At 37.9% G+C, this 21657-nt stretch overlaps 1 protein-coding gene and 1 pseudogene across 3 annotated transcripts in view; both read left to right on the plus strand.

Annotated features, from left to right (window-relative positions):
* Nucleotides 1-21657, plus strand: part of CPQ (carboxypeptidase Q) — a 449400-nt gene that overhangs the window by 161010 nt on the left and 266733 nt on the right. The gene's annotated exons all lie outside the window — the stretch shown is intronic.
* On the plus strand, nt 18222-18328 carry LOC116575625 (annotated as a pseudogene).

The following is a 21657-nucleotide window of genomic DNA, read 5'->3' on the forward strand; positions in this document are numbered from 1 at the left end:
AAATACTGAGGAGTATGATTACAGGATTGTACATATTTGGTTTTGTAAGAAACTGCCAGACGGCCTTTTGAAGCGGCTGTACCAGTTTGCATTCCCATCGACAATGAATGACAGTTTCTGTTGCTTCACAGCCTAGCCAGCATGTGGTATTGTCAGTGTTTTAGATTTTGGCCATTCTAAGATACATATAGAAAGGTATCTTATTGTTTCAGTTTGCATTTCCTCGATGGCATATGATACGTAGCGTCTTTTCATATTTATTTGCTATCTGTATGTATTCTTTGGTGAGGCATCTGTTGAGGTTTTGGGCTCATTTTAATTTTTTAAAGATTTTCTCTTCTTTTTGGAGAAAGGAGGAGGTGAGGGGGGGAGAGCGTTGGCTTTATTTATTGGTTTATTTTTTAATTTTTAACTGGGCTCCATATCTAGCATGGAGCCCAATGCAGGGCTTGAACTCACCATCCTGAGATTAGGACCTGAGCTGAGGTCAAGAGTTGGACGCTTAACAGGCTGAGCCACCCAGGTGCCCGTTTGGCTCATCTTTAAATCAAGTTATTTTCTTATTGTTGAGTTTTGAGAGTTCTTTGTATATTTAGGATAAACAACCTTCATCAGATATGCCTTTTGCTTCCAGTCTGTGTCTAGTCTTCTAGTTTTTTTGATATTTTCTTTGGAAGAGCAGAAGTTTTTGATTTTGATGAAGCCAAGGTTATTCAGTCCTTTCACAGAGTGTGTCTTTGGTATTGTATCTAAAAAGGCATCACTATACCCAAGGTCATTTAGATTTTCTCCTATGTTATTTTCTAGGAATTTTATGTCTGTGAACATACACATTTAGTTCTATGATCCATTTTGAGTTAATCTTTGTGAATGGTGTGAGGTTTGTGTCTAGATTAATTTTTTTTTTGCATGCGTATGTCCAGTTGTTACAGCATCTTTTGCGGAAGAGACTATGCTCCGCTGAATTGCCTTTGCTCCTTTGTCAAAGATCAGATGAATATGTTTATGTGAGTCTATTTCTGGGCTCTACATTCTGTTCCATTTGTCTATTTTTCTATTCTTTCACCAATACCATACTGTTTTGATTACTATAGTTTTATAGTATGTCTTAAGGTTGGGTAGTGTCAGTCCTTAAACTTCATTCTTCTTCAATATTGTTTTGGCTATTCTTAGCACATTATTTTGAACAAATTTAGATTTCTGATTTTTTAAAAAAGACTTACTTATATATTTGAGAGAGAGAGAGCAAGCACAAGCTGAGGGGAGGGGCAGAGGGAATTTCAAATGGACTCCCCACAGTCCCCCCAATAGGGACTTGATCTCATTATCTGAGATCATTATCTGAACTGAAATCAAGAGTCAGATGCTCAAATGACTGAGCCACTCAGGTGCCCCTAGATATCTGAGTTTTAAGGACATACAGATTAGCAGACAAAGGAATGATGGAGGACATTCTGACATTGAGGGAAGGGACAGAAAAACTTAAATATAGCCACAAAGCTAGATTGCTGTACCTACAGTGGTGGAAATTCTTAAGTATAACATTGAGTCACCCAGAAAACGTGTATCCCTTTTTTTTTTTTTTTTTTAAGAAAAAAGGTAGGGAAATTGAAGACCCAGTAGAAGTGTTTCATTATATATATATCAGCCTCCATAAATCCATGAGCCAGTTCCTTGTAATAAGAAAGTAAATTTAATAAATTTACTTTCTTATTACAAGGAACTGGCTCATGGATTTATGGAGGCTGATAAGTCCCAAGATTGGCATGTTAGACACCTAGGAGTCCAAAAACTTGAGCTAGGAAGGCTAATGATAGGGTTCCAATCCAAAAGCTGGCATGCTCGAGAATTTGGGAGGAGTCAATGTTTCAGTCTGAAGGCATTCAGGTAGGAGATCTCATTCTGGGATGAGAGCCTTTTTGTTATATTTTGGTCTTCATCTCATTGGATGAGACCCATTCATATTAATCTCATCCAGAAACACCCTCACAGAAATACCCAGAATGATGTTTGACCAAATATCTGGCCATCCCATGGCCCAACCAGTTTGGCACATGAAATTAACCATTTCAGCCGTCCTTACAGTCAGTCAAATTGATATCTTTCTTTCTCTGGACAGCAGGTGACTGTCGAGAAGGGCCAGGAAGAGGAGGCTGATGGTATTATCATAGGGCCAAGGATCCAGGGCAAAGACAATAAACCCAGCCCTGATAGGAGAATGCTTAGTTCTGGGAAATAGGTAGATTAGTTTTTAAGTTATGTGAAGAATTCATTAATTATTTTTTCGTTCCTGTCTTAACTTGTGTACTACTTCCTCAGGGGGACTGTCCCTAGACACTGTCTACAACAGTCCTTTCAGCATGAACATACATTTCTCCAAAGAACACGTACAAATAGCCAACAGACACATGAGAAAATGCTCAATATCACTGAGCATCAGGGAAATACAAATCAAAACTACAATGGGATACCACCTCACACCAGTCAGGATGGCTTAAACTAATAAGTCAGGAAACAACAAATGTGGGCAAGGATGGGGAGAAAGGGGAATCATCTTACACTGCTGGTGGGAATGCAATTTAGTATAGCCATTCTGGAAGGCAGTATGGAGGTTCCTCAAAAAGTTAAAAATAGAGCTACCTTATTACACTGTAATTGTACTACTAGTTACCCAAAGGATACAAACATAGTGATCCAAAGGGACACATGCGCCCCAGTGTTTATAGCAGCAATGTCCACAATTTCCACAGCCAAACTGTGGAAAGAACACAGATGTCCACCAATGGATGAATGGATAAAGAAGATGTGTTGTATATATTTTCAATGAAATACTACTCAGCAATCAAAAAAAAAAAAAAAAGAAGCATTTGCAACAACATGGATGGAACCAGAGGGTATTATGCTAAGCAAAATTAGTTAATCACAGAAAGACAATTATCATATGATTTCACTCATATGTGGAATTTAAGAAATGAAACAGAGGACCATGGGAAGAGAGGGAAAAATAAAATAGATGAAACCAGAGAGTGTGACAAACAATAAGAGGCTCTTAACTATAGGAAATGGACTGAGGGTTGCCGGAGGAGAGGTGGAAGAGGGGATGGGGTAACTGGGTGATGGGCATTAAGGAGGGCATGTGATATAATGAGCACTGGCTGTTATATAAGATGGATGAAACACTGAACTGTACCTCTGAAACTAATAATACAGTGTATGTTAACCATATGAACCAAGTTCATAAAGTTGAATTTAAATCAAATAAAATTTAAAATGGTAAAATAAAATATCAGCTGCTATCATTTATTCATTCAGAAAAATTTATTGGGGGCCTGCTCCATAAAGGTCACTGGAGATCCAACAATGACTGTGAATAACAGACAAGGTCCCTGTTTTCCTGCATCTTACACACTAGTGGGGACAGAGAGAAACTGAAAGAACAAATAAAGAAGGTAATTTCTGATAGTGATACATGCTCTAAGAAATAAAATAGGGTAATGTGGTAGAGTGTTGACTTGCGCATAGTAGTGGTTGTACTAGCTGTACTGGTCAGAGAAGAACTTTCTAGAATATCACATTCTGCTTGGATTTGGATGATGAGAAGGACCTATCCATTTAGGGACCTGAGGGAAGAGCCTCTTGGGCAGAGATAATGACTAGTACAATAGCTTTACAGGGGAAACCTGTTCCAGGCACTGACAGAAGCTGATGTGAGTGCATCAGACATTCTCATGAAAGGTCATCTAGGTCTTGGTTTGGAGCTTACATTTACCCTAATGGAAATGGCTTTTAAGCAGGAGAGTGATACAGTCTGATTCATGTGTTAGAAAATCACTGCTCTCTGGCTGGGACATAGACTATGAGGAGCAGGAATGGAAGTAAGATGACCAGACATTTAAAAGGGTGTTGCAAATGTCTAAATGAGAGATTGAGAGCTGACTGTGGTTGCAGCAGTGGAGATGGTGGATAGTGGTCATATTTGGCTGTTCTACAGGCAAAGACTTCAGGTCTTGCTAATGGATTGGATGTGGAAACAGAGGGAAATAAAAGATTCAATGGGCAATCGCTACATTTTATTTTGTTAATGGCACTTATTTTTTTGGAAATTATCTTATTTTATTGTGTACTTCGTTGCTTTCTGTCTCCTCCCAGTGAGAGAAGGAACCTTGCTTACCTTATCAGATACTGAGGAACTGCCCTTTCTTCAGTGTCTAGAATAATGGGTGCATTGAATGAATGCATATATAAATACTGACTGAGTTTGTATGGACGGGGCCTGTCCTAAGGTTGAGATACAGAGGAGAACAAGACAAAGACACCTCTACAGACATGTAGCTTGCATACTGATGGAGGAGATGGACAATAAACACGTGAATTAAGTTGTTTTATGTTTTGCTAGGTTCGGTGTTGAAAAAGGATCAATAGGGTGATTAAAGAAACATTTCTTCTCTAGTTTTTCTGTTGTTCCGCATTTGTTCACTGGATTGTAACTTCTGTGAAAGCAAGGACTAGTTCTCATATTCTTTGTATAGTTCTGAGCAGAGAGTATGAACCCAGAAGCCATGGGATGGTCATGCCCAGAAGGCATGCTTGGTTCCTGGCGGACCTTAGGTCTCTGTTTTGTTATCTGTGCTATCTGACCAGCTAGAGAAGTCAGCCAAGCCCCTTCTACTTCATGCAGGTCAGAAACACCTAGACCCATGGGCCTGTGCCTGGACAGGCCTGTAATTGAACTGCTCCCCTGGCTTTGGTTGTTAATAAGCATGGGAAGCCCACCTATGGAAGCCACACACAGCCTTGATGCAAATTTAGCAGCAGATCATGCCTCCAGGCCACGAGGGAAGAATTAAATCTGTACCGGAATAAACTAAGGCCAATAAACAGGCAGTGCCAGAAAGCAGTGCCCAAAGGGATCTGAGGAGCATCTGCATGTTTATTAAAAAACAAAACAGAAAACCCCCACCTCTCCCTCCTCTACTTAAGGAACATATTTAGACCTTCTCTTATGAAGTCATTTCTTCCACTGCATCTGCTTTGAACAGAAGATTTTCAGAAGAGCTTTATTTGCCCTTAAGCAGTCTTTTCCTCAGATAAAGATGTACAGTTAGGGGAAATTTTTACCTGAGTTGTTGGTCAGCTATCAAAATGAAAAATGAAAAAACTTCCCGAACTGGAGTAAGCATGAAATGCTTTGGCAGCCCGACACTTTGCAGTTGTTCTTTTACAAACTACTGTACACGTTTTAGCCAGAACAGACTTTTTGGTTGTCAGGTAGTCAATAAATATTTATTACATGCTTCTTGTGTAGTGTTTCTCCACTGGGAACTGTTCCTCAAGGTTCACCATCTTGTTACTTTTCTTGTCCCTGTGTTCCCCATAACTCAAGATCGCTGACCCATTTGGCACCTTTAGGAGGAAAGGAAAAAGCAAGGCTGACCAGAAAGCAGACTAGGAAGAGATGAGTCATGACCATTTTTATGCTGAGAAAAACAGCTTAGCATAATGCTAAGGAGATAGTCGATAACTCAGTTCCTAATTCAAAACTGATTGTTTTTAATAGTGATGGCTGGTAAGTTGAATGTCTGACTTTTTTGCTTGCTGGTAAGCACCATATGCAGAAGTCTCTTTATTTTGACTTAGATCCTAAACAAGTGTAGAGCACTGACCATGAGACAGCATGGCTAGGAGTGAGGCAGGATATGGAGATCCGTCAACACAGTGCCTGTCTTCCGGGGCCTCAGTGTTGAGTGCACAAAAGATGTGTCCATGAAGCCTGTATCTCAGGGAAGACTGTACTAAGGTTAATCAGAGAAATAGGAAGTCCTGTGAGAACACAGGAGAGGTGGATATTTACTTCTTGGAGGAGGAATCCAGGCTTGGCTAGTTATCCTTTTGCACACTTTATCCCAGCTCCCAGTTTTGAGTGTTCCTCTTGGATTATTAGTTTTCTCTGGCTTGTGGCAGGCCTCATCAAGCCTGGTATGTGCGTCTGTGTTTGCTTTTATCAGATAATCTTCCACCTACTTTGGGTTTACCCTTTGTTTCCAATTCCTTGCTTAACTTCAGAGTTCTTTGCACAGCAGGACCGAATGTTCGGAATGTTACTCCTTTGTTTCCCACCCAAGTGAAGAGCGCTGATGCAAAATTGTATTAGCAAAATGGATATGACTAAAATCACCACTGCTGGGTAGTTAAGAGGAAGAGATCTCCCACTCCCTATACTCCTACCACCTCTTTCCTTCTATCCTATCAAGGCAAATAGGTTGCTGGCTCTCTAATTTCTCAGCTGTTGTAATCAAGTGCCTCCTTTCTTGTGATGCAGAAAGCTATGTGTTTATACTTCCAAGGTGACCGAAACATTTAAGTAGTTTTGAGAATTAATTACTTTTAAAAATAGGAAGATTTGAACAATACATGTAAATACTTTCCTTGACTCTCCCTGCCAGCACCATTGTATCCAAGTCAGAATTCTTAGATGGAATCACTGATAGGATTTTGATGTCTGTTCTTCCAGATTTCTTTTCCATGCATTGATATGGATGTATACAAATTCAGGTAAGTGTGTAGTTTTGGGTTTTTCCTATCAATTCAGTTTAGAAATCTTTTTACATTAGTACATACTACTTTGTCACTTTTATTTTTCGTTTTTTTTCTCTTGATAGCCATTTGTTTTTCTAAATCTTTTTTTGCCAGACATTGTTTTGAAAAGCTATAGAAGCTTCCTAAGTTTATCTTTCCTCTGCTACACAGATTAAGTTGAGGGCCTGAATACAATAATCCAGCTGTATGTTGTGCTGCATAAGAATAGGTTACAATTTCATTAAGACTCAATCTATTTCTGGGTGCCTGGGTGGCTCAGTCATTAAGTGTCTGCCTTCAGCTCAAGTCAGGATCCCAGGGTCCTGGGATCAAGCTCTGCATTGGGCTCTCTACTCTGTGGGAAGCCTGCTTCTCCCTCTCCCTCACCCTGCTTGTGTTCCCTCTCTTGCTGTCTCTCTATCAAATAAATAAATAAAATCTTAAACAAACAAACAAACAAAAAAAGAATCTACTTCTGGTTTATCCCTATTTCTGGAGAATGGCCCTTCAGGGCTTACAGTAAAAAACCTGGTAGATCTTTGAATTCATAACACTGAGAGAATGTAGAATTTCGGGTCTGCTTTTGAGAGATTTTGGCTTAGCTCTTCAGTTTTCTGCCATGCAGCTTCAGAACTTGACAGATAACTTGCCAGGGAGAGCAACTCTGTGGTCTGGTCCCCTCAGATTTCCAGTGTTGTTACAGATGGCTGCCAGAGGATCTGCTGGTTTATCAGCCCCAGCAGTTGTCCTGTGCTCAGGCCTGTTCTGATTCTGTCTTCCCCATCCTCTAGAGCAAGCCAGCTCCTGAGCGGCAAGTGTCCCCTGTGGGTAGCTCATATACTTAGGTCACCTCTGAAATCTTTTCTTTTTGGAATTTTACTTTTTTCAGTCCTCTTTGCTTCAGTAACTCTAATGTTTTTAAATATATTATTTTTGTAGTTTATTTAATTTTTCTTCTTGTTTCAGTGGGAATGTATCTAGCCAAAAGTAAAACTCTCTCTTTCTGTTTTTAACTTCTGCAGATTATTTCATTGCATGGCATATTATCTCTATAGTTTATTTCATCATTTCCCTGTTTATAGACATACTGATTATTTTAATTTTTCACTTTTAATTACAATCTTACAATTAAAATTCGGGTATATGTGTGAATAATACCTGGAATTTCTGGAGTGAAACATAAGGATTTGTAATTTTTATAGAAATTGCCAAATTTCCTCCAAAATGATTTAAATTTGAATCTCAGAGTTGAGGCTTCCTTTCAACTTGGACCAATGCTTTTGAGGTCTTTGTTTGATATAATAGCTTGGACCTAGTACCAAATATTTTCCTAGGAACATGTGAAGGCCTATCAACTCTTTCAGGGACACTGAGCACACTGATGGCTTACCTGCTATGTTGTCCTTGCCACTCTGACCTCAGTGCTCTCCTGAGGATATATTCAGTACTTACTTTTACAATGTGTTAGATGATCATGCAGTGGATTATAAGAGTTCAGCAAATTCTCTAAGATTCCAGGGGGGTGATGTAGGCACTGAGGAGACATTCAGTAGAAAGAAATAAATCACCAAGAATAGCATATTTTCAATACAGGCTATTTCCCAGTTAAAAAGTTTAGTTATTCTTGCACTGAGAGAATACTGGCCACTGCCTCAAAGCTGTGGGGCTTGCTCTTTATTCATGGGACTGATTTTTCCCATTTGCATGCTATAACATCAGTCCTTTGGATTGTATCATCAGTGTATTTGAATACACTTTCCGATCCCCTTAGAGCTGGTGAACTTGGGGTGTGCAAATGTGTTCAACCAATAGGAGCTCCTCCAATGCATAGGGTAAATCTGCTGGGATAGTTGACTTGGGTCTCCTTTCACTCCAGGATAGAATTAACCTCTGGGCTGAATAGGTAGGAGGTAGGAGAAGTCTTAGGCCTCTGGACAATTAACCTAAAATTCTAAAGGAAAAATTCCTTATTCCTTTTTTCTTTCACAAACACAGCATTTGTATACTCTCTATTGTACTGACACAAAAAGCTATAGTGCTTATTTTCAGAAGTAGTAAATGGATTATCAATTTGAGTTTTCTCAAAATAAATACTTGTTTATTTTGAATTAAGAAAATTGAATTTGGATTTAATGATGTCAGTTTAATTCTTTGAAATATAGTGGAGGAGAGGTCAGCAATAAAGCAGCCGCTATTCTTGACTCATTCATTCATTCACTCTTCATTAAGCAGTTAAGACCCTACTAGGTGTTAGACACTGGGCTTTGCCTTGGTGATAGAAAATGAATAAGACTGTGATATTTCTGTTGGTACTATATCATAAAAATTGTCCGGATTGATTTCTAAGCCAGCATGAACCTTTTAGAATTTAGAAAGTAGCAACCAAACAAAAATACTCCAGTTAGGAGCAAAATCGTACAGCCAGTTGTGTGAGAAAGTATTCTTCTTTTTAACAGTAACTTTGAATCTTATGACCAACACTAAGCAGAAAATTGGGAAGACCAGTGAAAGGGGCAAGAAGTTAATGGGATGGGGACAGAGCTGAGAGGACAAAATTTGAACAGAAGGAGGAAAAGCAACAAGGATTAAGGAAGGTTGCTTAGGTCACTAAGCTTACAAGATCTTCTATTTCCCAATCAGTACATTGTGACCCTGAAGATGTAAGGACATGACGAATATATCACTGGGTGTGATAAATTCTTTATATTCTCACTTCCCTTTGCTAATTCTGGCATCAGAGTTGTTGCAGAGAACAGGCTCAGCAGGGAATGGAGGTACATCTTAAACAGGTGTGCCTTTTCTTAAGCGAACTTGTTATGTTTAAATTCAGATTTATTCACTTAACAAAAATTACATGATTACCCAGAATGCCTGGCACCAGTGCTCCCCACACTGGGGATGCACCTGACAAACACATTGGTCGAGGACTCTGAGAGTGAGAAGCCTTGAGGATGGGCAAGCTTATATATACCCAATCACGATATAAAACAGGATATGATTAAGACTTTAAAGAAAATGCAGACAAAATATGGTGTCTGTTCAGGGAGAAAGTACTTCTGGTTGTTGGGGAATTGAGTAGAGGGAGGAAGTGCAAACAAATCAGAGAAGTTTTCATGAAGGGGGTAGTATTTTAACTGATCCTGGGAGTTGATTTGAATGTCAACAACTTATGGATCTCAACAAAGATGAAGGATGTGGACATTACTGGTGAGGGAACATCAGTATCAAAGCCATAAAGAAAGAGAACTTGTCTCATGACTATCGATGTTTAATGGGAAGAGGGGGGAGTTGGAGCATGCAGAGAAACATAGGTCACAGTATGTTTTCCAGTTCCTTCTACTTATGTATGTGGACTGTGCCCATGCTACCTAACCTTTCTGAATCTCAGATTCTCCATCTTTAAAAATGAGGATAATAATACTGATTTTGTTTTGTGTGTGTTTGATTTATTTTTTATTTGTTTGGTGAGGGTCGGTTATAATCTATGTAAACTCTGGCTCTAAATAAATGGTAGCAAATATTTATTGTAAATAAGCTGTCTCAATTTTAGGTAATGGTTTTAGATAAAATGAACAGTCTATGATAAAGACAACTTTTAGATGGTCTTAGGGATCTAGTTTAAGAATGTAGACTTTATATATGGGTATGGTGTGATTAAGGTTTAGAATTTGAAATTTTATACTGATAGCAGTGCTGATGCCAGATTCATTGTAGAAATAATGTGCAAAAGATTAGAACAATTAGATATGGAGAATGGTGTCAGATGCTGCTAGTCACAACTGAGTATCTGTTCTTTACCCCTCCACAGTAATAAAAACCCTGATTTTTAGCTGTAAACTTGGCCATCTAAAATAAAGACTATATTTCTCAGCTTTCCTTGTGGTAGGTATAGTTAAGAGATTATGTTCTGGCCAGAAGTATCATACGGCATGCCTAAAAGTTATCTGGCACACAACCTTTCCTGCCATCACTTTTTAAAAAAATAATTTAGATAATCTGCCATTTTGGTCTTGGTCTAGTTATAGTGGCTCATTTGGAACATTGGAAGGATGAACTGAAAGCAGCCTGAGTATCACACCTCATGGAACAGATTGCCATTCCAGCCTTAGACTGAATTCCACCTGACCTCTCCATGAGAGAGTATGAAATTATTCTTGAAGCCACTGAGACTTTGAGATTCTGTCATTTGCATTAGAATCTAATCCTAAGCAACTCAGAGCCAGAGGAAAAAAATGAATGGGAGCTTAGGTTCTAGGATTTCAGGCCAATAGCAGTATTAGGAATATAAAGGAAACATATTTGGAGCAGGAGAATGATGCTTTTGGCTTGGGGTATAATCCAAGTGGAGATGTCAGATGATTAGCAACCAGTGTTAGGAGCCCAGAAGAGAGGTCAGAGTGGGAGATACAGAAACGGAGTGGGTAATAGGCCTCTAAGTAGCTCTGATAATTGAATGTATGGGAGGGGATTAAATTTCCAAGGGAAGAGTGTATAGAAATAGTATAAAAAACTGAGTGCAAAAAACTGAAGACCGACCCTCTGGGAGGCCTCTGTAAGGGGCCAAAGAAAGAAGGGTTGAGACTGAATTGAAGAAGCTTACTTCTTTTGGACCTGGCAGGAAATGTGCAAGAAGAAAAGGAATTTCCAGGTTTCCGATAGTTAAGATTATATTGATTATATGTGTTTGTTAATGGATAAAATGCTATTTTTATTGAATGAATCAGGGAGGACTTTGATTCTAGCCCATAGGGTTGTTTTCTGCTTTTTTCTTTTTTTTTAAAAGATTTTATTTATTTATTTATTTGACAGAGAGAGATCACAAGTAGGCAGAGAGGCAGTCAGAGAGAGAGAGGAGGAAGCAGGCTCCCTGCTGAGCAGAGAGCTGTATGTGGGACTCGATCCCAGGACCCTGAGATCATGACCTGAGCCGAAGACAGAGGCTTTAACCCACTGAGCCACCCAGGTGCCCTGTTTTCTGCTTTTAATGCTTGGCTCTAGCTTTGGTTGAGCTCTTCTTAGGTGAGCAGGGACATATCCAGGTGTCCCAGTGGATATGGGACAAATTGCCATAGAATTGCCAAAGAATTCCATGGAGGATGAATGGTCCTGGTTGGAAAGTCACTTAATGGTTTTGAAGTTGTGAGTAGACGATCATGCTGCTTAAGCAACAGACCATGAAGACAGAGAACTCATGAATTCTTTTGGTATTGTCATCAAGTAAAAGTAGCAAGAAATTGGATTTGACATATTACAATAGCATGCATAATTCATCTTTGGACTTGGTGATAACAGGTCATCCTGTAACTGGTCCTAACTAGTAATACTGAGTATAACGTTTCCCTGGATATATACCAGAAATTTATGGGTATAGCTGTGAGAGGGAATAATGAGAAACGTGAGGGAAAGGAAAGTTTGTGCCAAGAGGAAGGTTGGAAGGAGAGGCACTGTTCCTCTGCCACTTCCTAAAGAGCTTGTTCTAGAGCTGGAGGCCTGGAGTCCTCGCCCCTCGTTGTCTAGTGTGTCTGCTTGCCCCAGTTCCCACTCTCCAGGCTCAGCAAATCTGCCAACCATCTTCTCTCATTTGGAGAGGATGAAAGATACCGCTATTGGGTTCCTTGATTTCCTGAAGGGTCTTTGAGACTTCATGCATGGCCCAACCCAAAACTTTTCTTCCCCATCCAGCAGGAGAAGAGGAAGCTGCAGACCATGAAAACTTGTCTGTACTCATTAGGAGTCTAAAGGGGTAGGTCTGTGTTTGTACAGGTTATAGGTATCTTGGACAGGATGTTGATCTGAGCAGCAGTATGCAAAACAATTATATGTTCCATGTTTTCAAAGATGAAACAATGCAGAGTACACGGCCTTAAGAAACCCAAAAGAGTAACAAACCATAATAACAAAATATCACATTTGCTGCCATAACTTCCAAACCTAGAGGAATGCCTAAAATACTTGCTGAATGAATTTTGGATAATATTCTTATTTCAGGAATATTTAAACCTTCATCATAAATCTAACCTGTGCCCTGTATTTTTAAACATGAGGAAATGAACACCAGTAGCTGCTTGGAGAAATGGGATGGGAGATGAGACATAGCATGGGGAAAGGAGTGAGAGATAGTACGGCTTCCCCATCAAGTATTCATTGTAGGTACTGGCCAAATCCTGGTTCACATCTCAGTTCCTTTAATTGCTAGTTGTGTGATATTGGGTACATTTCTTAAATTTAAGCCAGAGTGTCTTCATTTTTAAAATCTGAGTAATAATACCTACCTTTAATGATTTTGTAAAAAGTAAATTAAGTTTATGAGAACCTTCTTAGTAAATTCTAAGTGATAATTCAAAAGTTGGATGTTATTACTGGTACTAATAGCAATAGTAATAAAATAATAACAATTGAAACATTTCCAGGGAGTAGGGTCTGTGGAGGAAGGCATGAATGGAATGCTTATGTGGAATATATGGGCTTTGGGCTTCTGAATATATAGGAAGGCAGGTGGCTCCAAAAAGTAGAGAAATAATGATGACTGCTATTTTAAATTATGGTGTGATAGGCATTTTGTATAAGCTGTTTTGAAGACTCACCAACACTCTGAGCTAGATTCTCCATTTTACAGAGAAATCTGAGGCTGAACCTTGTTATGAAAGCTATTGTAGGTCATCCTGTTAGTATCAAAGGTGGACTTGACCCCTGGTCTCTCTGGTTCATATGGTGACCTTGCCTCTCCAGGATTCAACATAGAATCAACAGTTCGTTGAATGACAGCTGAGCTCTACCCACTTTTAATACTTCAAAAGACTAGGTCTCCTAGTCAGTGAGACTGAGAGCCCATGTGGACTGGAGAGGCAGATGTTAAGAGTAGACCACCATGGTGCTGGCTCTGTCTTGGGGGAGAGCAGAGGAGGAGGCTCTGCTTAGCTTTGAGTTAGTTTTGAGCAGCACTTAGGTGATGTGCTGAGATACCCAGTGTCTCTTTCCTTGACAAGTGCATGTGAAAGGAGCCCAGCGGGACCCTTTCTGGTGTTTGTGGTCAATATGCTGCCCTGTGGAGAGTGGCCATTTATTGAATTCCTATTCCACTCAACTTCAGTTCATTTGACTTTGGAGGGGTTGCAACATGCCCTTGCCTCTTAATCTGGGCCTTCTCTAGAATTGCCGTGTGACTGATTCTTTGTCAGACTTGGTTAGAAATTCAGATGATATCGATTTTAAATAGAACCGTGGAGTTTGAGAACAGTTAGAGCACAGATGAGGAGAGGTTAAATTTTTCCTAAATTCAAGTTGTCTGTTATTAAACTCATCATCTCCTAGTAATGGACATAATCATGGAAATAATGATCTGTATTTTGTCATCCATCCATCGAACATTTATTACAAGCTTACTGTATATTAGTGTGCATAATAAGCGCTAGACATATAAAGATAAATACATCAACAATGCCTGTCCTGAAGAGTGGAATGGAGAGCTGAGGGTGATATTACATTTGTCTGGGAAATACATGCCCAGCAAGTTGTTATGAAAGTGTGTATTTTTTTTTTTTTAGAGGACAGGAATTGCATTTATTTTGTTCATAGATAGAGCCTACTTCCACAGAATCTAGCACAGAATCTGGCTTAGCTAAGTACCCAAGACATTTTATGAGTTGACTTAATATTTCAAATATTATAATACATTATTAATGTTTCCATTTACATGACTAAGTGGCCAGAATGAGTTTATTCAACCTATGAGTTCTTTTTGCTCCCTTTAGTGAGCTGGAAATCTTGGTTGCCAAAGTCAACCTGGTAGCCAAGTGTTTAAATTTTGGTAATTAATGATTGTGCTTAGTCACAGGTTTGATGAATGTTTTATTTTTAATAAAATCAGAAGGTTCATGACAAACTCAGGAAATCTGTTGGCAGTTTTAAGACATTAAACCAGGTTGCTTAGGAAAATTTTCCAGCAAATGAGACCTATTGGATTATATAATATTCTTGCAAGGCAACTAGAAAAGAACTTTAAAAATTATATCTATTTTGCTATCTAAAAGTGGAAATTACGTGAAAAGGGAACACACTATAGAAATTTGTTGGCTTTTTTTTTTTTTTTTTTTAATCAGAAGAGTAGTAGATTTTCATTTCTCACAAAAGTTAAATCATAGGGGCACCTGGGTGGCTCAGTGGGTTAAAGCCTCTGCCTTCAGCTCAGGTCATGATCCCAGAGTCCTGGGATAGAGCCCCACATCAGGCTCTCTGCTCCAAGGAGAGCCTGCTTCCTCCTCTTTCTCTGTCTTCCTCTCTGCCTACTTGTGATCTCTGTCTGTCAAATAAATAAATAAAATCTTTTAAAAAAAAGTTAAATCATAGTTCTAAATGTGGAACTAATAGTTTCCACTTGATTACTAATTTTTTTTAGAGTTGACTTACCTATTTTTGGATGATTTTAGCTACCCCTTCCTTTTAAAATTCAAACTCTAAATTTAAGGCTGAACCTCAACATAGTATTTATGAAAATGGGTTAAATCACATGGCATGTTCCAGTGCAATCTGAAACCACACCAAGTACCAGAGGTCTTATGTTTGAAAATTATTTTAATCAGTGATGGATTTGGAATTATTGCCAGGTGATTCTTGAATCTTTAGGCCTAGGCCTTATGAATACATTATCCAGATGTTTATAAAATGCCATTCTACTAATGTCCTGTTTATACTTTGACTTTGTGGTAAAGAAATATATTTGCCTACTTCAAAGTGCCAGATGAAAGTATTTTACATCAACTAAATATTATTCTTGAGCTGTTCAAAAGCTCTTCACCCTCACTCCTTCCGCCTTACATGGACTTATTTCCTATCATCACCTATTTTCTCCATGACATATGACAAGAATTCAGCCTGTTTTGTTGAATTGCATGTGAATACTAAGTCCTTGGTAATGCGTCTTATACCTCTGCTAGCTTTTCTACTTTTCCCCAAATGAATTCTCTCTTGGAAATATAAGTTTCATTTCTCAATTTTTAAAACCAAATTATTAATTGAAACTATTCAAAATGACTAGAGGAATATCCACTAATTCCTCAAAACTCAGCAGCAGAATCTAATCCTTTGAAAAACCTGTCTGCTTAACTTATCACTATTAATCAATTTAAGATGACTTAGAAAGGTATATTGGGAGAAAGAAATAGAAAAAAAGAAAAGAAAAAAGAAATATTAAAGCTGACATTTTATATTCCGCTTAGGAGGGTAAACACACACACACACACACACACACCCTTCTTTTACTTTTTCATCTACTTTTGAGTCATTTTTTGCTACATAAATTTACATATATACTATTGGGGTTGAGTATATGCACAATTTTGAAACATGTTTTAACCATTTTCCATGTCATTAAATATCCTTCAAAATATGGTTAATGGCTGCAGAGGTATTTGTGATGACTTTACCATCTTTTATTTGGTCTTTCCTAATTTTTTATGGTGGCGAGTCTCAGTCCCATGGTGATTCACAACCACCCTTTATCTTCACAGAGACCCTCTTGGTTCACTATGTATTCATTACTGCCTGTCACCAGATAGTTCTGGCTGTTCATTTTCTACACGTAAAAGAGCACTGCACTTTCTGACCCCACTGGGTTTTGGTGAAACACACGACTTTTTTTAGCCAATGAGATGTGAGCAGAACATTTAATTATTGATGAGAGAAATCTTCCAGAGTGCTTTTCCCTCTGCCACAGTAACTGGCAGTGTTCCAAAGAGTGGCTTCTCCATTAGTCTGGATCCCAGAGTGAGGGTGAGGCCAAGGTGAGCACCCAGAAGAACTGGGATGGATAGGTAATGTGAGCAGAAAATAAAACTGTGTCTTGGGAGTTCTGGCCAAAGATGGCAAAATAGGAGGCTTCTAAACTCATCTCCTTCCACATACACACCAAATCAAGAGCTATACACAGAGCAGTTCCCTCTAAGAGAAATTCCCAAACCAGCCTAGTGACTCCTACTATCAGACAAGAAAACACCCTCCCTGAAATGGGTAGAAAAGACTAGGGCATACTCTCCCTATAAACCTTAACTCTGGTAGGGTGATGCCCAGTTGCAGTGGGACTCTGCAATTCCCAGCCTTTTCCCGAGGAGCAAAGTGTTTGGACCTAACATCTAGTGCCCCAGCTTTTAAGACTTCCACCGGAGGGACAGTATCCCTTTAATACCTAGCACTGAAAGCCAACATGATGTGTGTACAGGAGACCTATAGCAAAGAAACAGTTCTTACTGGGCTCACTGTAGCTAATCACCTCAGCCTCAGTACCAACGGAGTAGACAGAAATGCTTATTTCTCAGTATGTCCCTGAAAGAGGTCTGTTTGCATCCTTTAAAAGCTCCTACCTGAGGTTTCGGGCTTCTAAAATATAGCAGACGTCTAAGGGGCTGAATGCAATACTCCCCTCCTTGTGAGGCCGTAGACACCATCTTTAAGTTCTCCCTCTGGCCTGCTCCACATTGCTGTTGTCTCCCTGGAAGCTGCATGTGTACACACATCTGGCACCCTGGCTGTTCCTACTGCCACCCAGAGGATACAGCCTTGGATTGCCTGGCTGTGGTGGTCATTAGGAACTGCTTTTTTTTTTTTTTTTAAATTAAAAAAAAATTTAATTCCTGTAAACATACAGTATTGTGTTAGTTTCAGGTGTACAGCATAGTGATTCAACAGTCCGCTATATTACTCAGTGCCCATCATTATTAGAATAACCTTAATTCCCTTCACCTATTTCACCTATCACTCTCTCTGCCTCCTTTTTGGTAACCATCTGTTAGTTCTGTATAATTAAGAGTCTGTTTGTTGGTGTGTCTCTTTTTTTCTTTCTTCATTTGTTTTGTTTCTTAAACTTCAGATGAGTGAAGTCATATGGTATCTGTCTTTCTCTGACTTACTTCACTTAGCATTTTACTCTCTAGCTCTATCCATGTTTTTGCAAATGGAAAGATTTTATCCTTTTTCATGCTGAGTAGTATTTCTTTGTATAGATATACCACATCTTTATCCATTCATCTATTAATGGACACTTGGATTTCTTCCATAGTTTGGCTATTGTAAATAATGCTGCAGTAAACATAAAGGTGCATATATCTTTTCAAATTGTGTTTTAGTATTTGGGGGGTAAAAATCCAATAGTGGAAATGCTAGATCGTATGGTCACTCTATTTTTAATTTCTTGAGGAAACTTCTTATTGTTTTCTACCTTGGCTGCACCAGTTTGCATCACCAGCAGTGCAGGAGGGTTCCTTTTTCTCCACATCCTTACCAGTACTTGTTGGTTCTTGTGTTGATTTTAGTCATTTTGACAGGTGTGAGGTGAAATCTCATTGTGGTTTTGATTTGCCTTTCTGTGATGATGAGTGATGTTGATCTTTTTATGTATCTGTTGGCCATCTGGATGCCGCCTTTGGAGAAATGTCTGTTCAGGTATTCTGCCCTTTTAAAATTGAATTATTTGTCTTTTGGGTGTTGAGTTGTATAAATTATTTATATATTTTGAATATTATTGAATATTCATAATGCCATTCATTATGTCAAATGTCATAATGTCATTCATATGTCATTCATATGTCATAGTGTCATCCATATGTCATTCATGACATATTGAATAATATGTCATTTAAAAATATTTTCTCCCAATCGCTTCTCCGCCTTTTGGCTAAGATCAAGTGTAGTATCTGTTCTTATCAGTTTAAAAATATTTTCTCCCATTCAGTCAATTGTCTTTTAGTTTTGTTGATTGTTTTCTTTGCTGTGCAGAAGCTTTTTATTTTGATGTGATCCCAATCATTTATTTTTGCTTTATTTCCCTTACCTCAGTAGACATATCTAGAAAAATGTTGCTACGGCTGATGTCAGAGAAATTACTGCCTGTGCTGGTTGCTAGGATTTTTGTTGTTTCAAGTTTCACATTTAGGCCTTAATCCACTTTGATATTATTTTTGTGTGTGGTCTGAGAAAGTAGTTCAGTTTCATTCTTTTGCCTGTAACTGTCCAATTTCCCCAACACTATTTGTTGAAGAGACTTTTTTTCCATTGAATGTTCTTTCCTGCTTTGTTGAAGATTAGTTGGCCATATAGCTGAGGGTCCATTTCTGAATTCTTTATTCTATTTCACTGATCTATGTGTCTGTTTTTGTGCCAATACCGTACTATTTTGATTTATACAGCTTTGTAATATAACTTGAAATCTAGAATTGTGATGCTTCCAACTTTGTTCTTCTTTTTCAAGATTGCTTTAGCTATTTGGTCTTTTGTGGTTCCAGAGAAATTTTAGGATTATTTGTTATAGTTCTGTGAAAAATGCTATTGATATTTGATAGGGATTACATTAGATTTTTAGATTGCTTTGGGTAGTATGCACTTTTTAACAATATTTGTTCTTTCAATTATAAGCATAGACTATTTTTCCATTTGTTTGTGTTTTCTTTAATTTCTTTCATCAGTATTTTATCATTTTCAGAATACAGGTCTTTTACCTCCTTATTTAAGTTTATTCATAGGTATCTTCCTGTTTTTTGTACAATTAAAAAACAAGGTTGTTTTCTTAATTTCTCTTTCTGCTGCTCTATTTTTAATGTATAGAAATGCAACAAATTTCTGTATATCAATTTTATATCCTGGCACCTTACTGAAAGCATTGATCAGTTCTTTTGGTGGAATCTTTAGAGTTTTCTATAAATAGTATCATGTAGTCTGCAAATAGTGCAAGTTTTATTTCTTTTTTACCAATCTGGTTGCTTTTTATATCTTTTTATTGTGTAATTGCTGTGGTTAGAACTTCCAGTATGATGTTGAATAAAAATGGTGAGAATGAACATTCTTTTCTTATTCCTGACCCTATGGGGAAAGCTCTCAGTTTTTCAGCATTGATTATGATGTTGGTTTTGGCAAATGCTTTTTCTGCATCTGTTGAAATAATCATGTGGTTTTAGTCTTTTCTCTTGTTAATGTAATGTGTGACATTGGACTGATTTACAAACATTGAACACTTGCACCTTTTCATCCCTGGAATAATTCTCACTTAATCATGATGAATGATTTTTTTCATGTATTTTTGGTTTCAGTTTGTAAACATTTTACTGAGGATTTTTCACCTATGTTCATCAGAGATATTGGCCTGTAGTTCTCTTTTTTGGTAGTGTTTTTATCCAGTTTTGGTATCAGAATACTGCTGGCCTCATAGCATAAATTTGGAAGCTTTTCTTACTCTTCTGTTTTTGGAATAGTTTGAGAAGAATAAGTATTACTCTTCTTTAAATGTTGGGTAGATTTCAACTCTGAAGTCATCTGGTCCTGGCCTTCTGTTTGGTGGGAGTCTTTGATTACTGATTCAATTTCATTGCTGGTAAATGATCTGTTCAAATTTTCTATTTCTTATTGATTCAGTTTTGTCAGGTTACATGTTTCCAGGAATTTATCCTTTTCTTCTAGGTTGTCCAATCTTTTGGCATATAATTTCTCATAATATTTTCTCATAATACTTGGTATTTCTGTGGTGTTGGTTGTTATTTCTCCTCTTTAATTTCTGATTTTATTTATTTGAGTCCTCTCTCTTTCTATTTTTTTCTTTCTGATGAGTCTGGCTAACGGTTTATCAATTTTGGTGACCTTTTCAAAGAACCAGCCCCTGTTTTCTTGATCTGTTCTGTTGTTTTTTAAGCTTGTATTCTTGTGGGGCCTGCTTTTTCCAGTCCCATAGAACTTTGGCAAACAAAGAAACAGTTCTTAACCAGTGATCTCCCCAGGGCTAAATACATAGGTAGCAGATATGGAAATTCATCTACTGGTCTTTCCCTGAAGGAAGTCTCTTTGCATATTTGAAAAGCTACTGCCTGAGGGTCTGAACTTCAATCAGCCTACATCTAGATGTTGACTGAGATCCTCTCTTTGGAACACTGACAAGTCTTAGCACATCTCAACTACTGAGAGCCACTGTGAAACAGAGATGGGAGTTTGGACCTTCATAAAGTTTTGAGAGACAACTAATAGCTCAGGCTGAAATTAATGATAAAGTTCATCTCCTACATGAGAACACCCCCTCAAGACTGGGAGGGTTGGCCATTGTATCTAATGTGTAGAAACCTACAAAGAAAGTTAAGGAAAATGAAGAAATAGAATATGTTCCAAACAAAAGAACGAGGTAAAATTCTAGAAACAGACTAGAAACTCTAGAAACATAATGAAATGTTGATGTGATTTACCTGATAAAGAATTGAAAACAATGGTTGTGAAGCTGCTTACTGAGATCAGGAGAACAATGTATGAAGAAAGTGAGAATTTCTTAGATAGAAATATATTTCTTAGATAGAAAATATAAGAAAATACCAAACAGAAATCACACATCTGAAGGATAGATAGAATACCTGCACTGAAAACTTTAAATAGAGAGGTTTAATAGACTATGTCAAGCAGAATAAAGGATCAAGGAACTTGAAGATATGGTAGTGGAGTTCATCCAATCAGAGCAGCAGAAAGAAAAGGGAATGAAAAAGCACTTATGGAAAACTATCAAGAGGACCAATATTCACATTATAGAGTTCCTAGAAGTAGAAAAAAGAGAGAAAGATGTGGAAAGCTTATTCAAACAAATAAAGGCTGTGAATGTCCCTAACATGAGGAAGGAAACATAGTTGGATCCAGGAAACCCAGAGAGTTTCTACAGAACTCTGTAGAAGAGGAATCCAAAGAGACCCACACTGGGACACATTATAAATAAAATTTGAAAAGTTAAAGACAAGAAAAAAAACTTGTTATATACAAGGGAACTCCAATAAGATTATCAGCAGATTTTTCAGCAGAATCTTTGCAGACCATAAGGGAGTAGCATGATATATTCAGAATGTAGAAAGAAAAAAAAAAATCAAACAGAATACTGTACTTGGCAAGGTTGTCCTTCAGAACTGAAGGAGAGATAGTTTTCCAGACAAGTAAAAACTGAAGGAATTTGTCACTATTAGGTTGTCTTCAGAAGAAATATTAAACAGAATTCTTTAAGCTGAAATGAAAGGATGCTAATTAGTTACAGGAAGATTTATAAAAGTATAAATCCAACTGGTAAAGGTAAATATATAG

This window comes from Mustela erminea, chromosome 16, assembly GCF_009829155.1.
Source record: "Mustela erminea isolate mMusErm1 chromosome 16, mMusErm1.Pri, whole genome shotgun sequence".
NCBI lineage: Eukaryota > Metazoa > Chordata > Mammalia > Carnivora > Mustelidae > Mustela > Mustela erminea.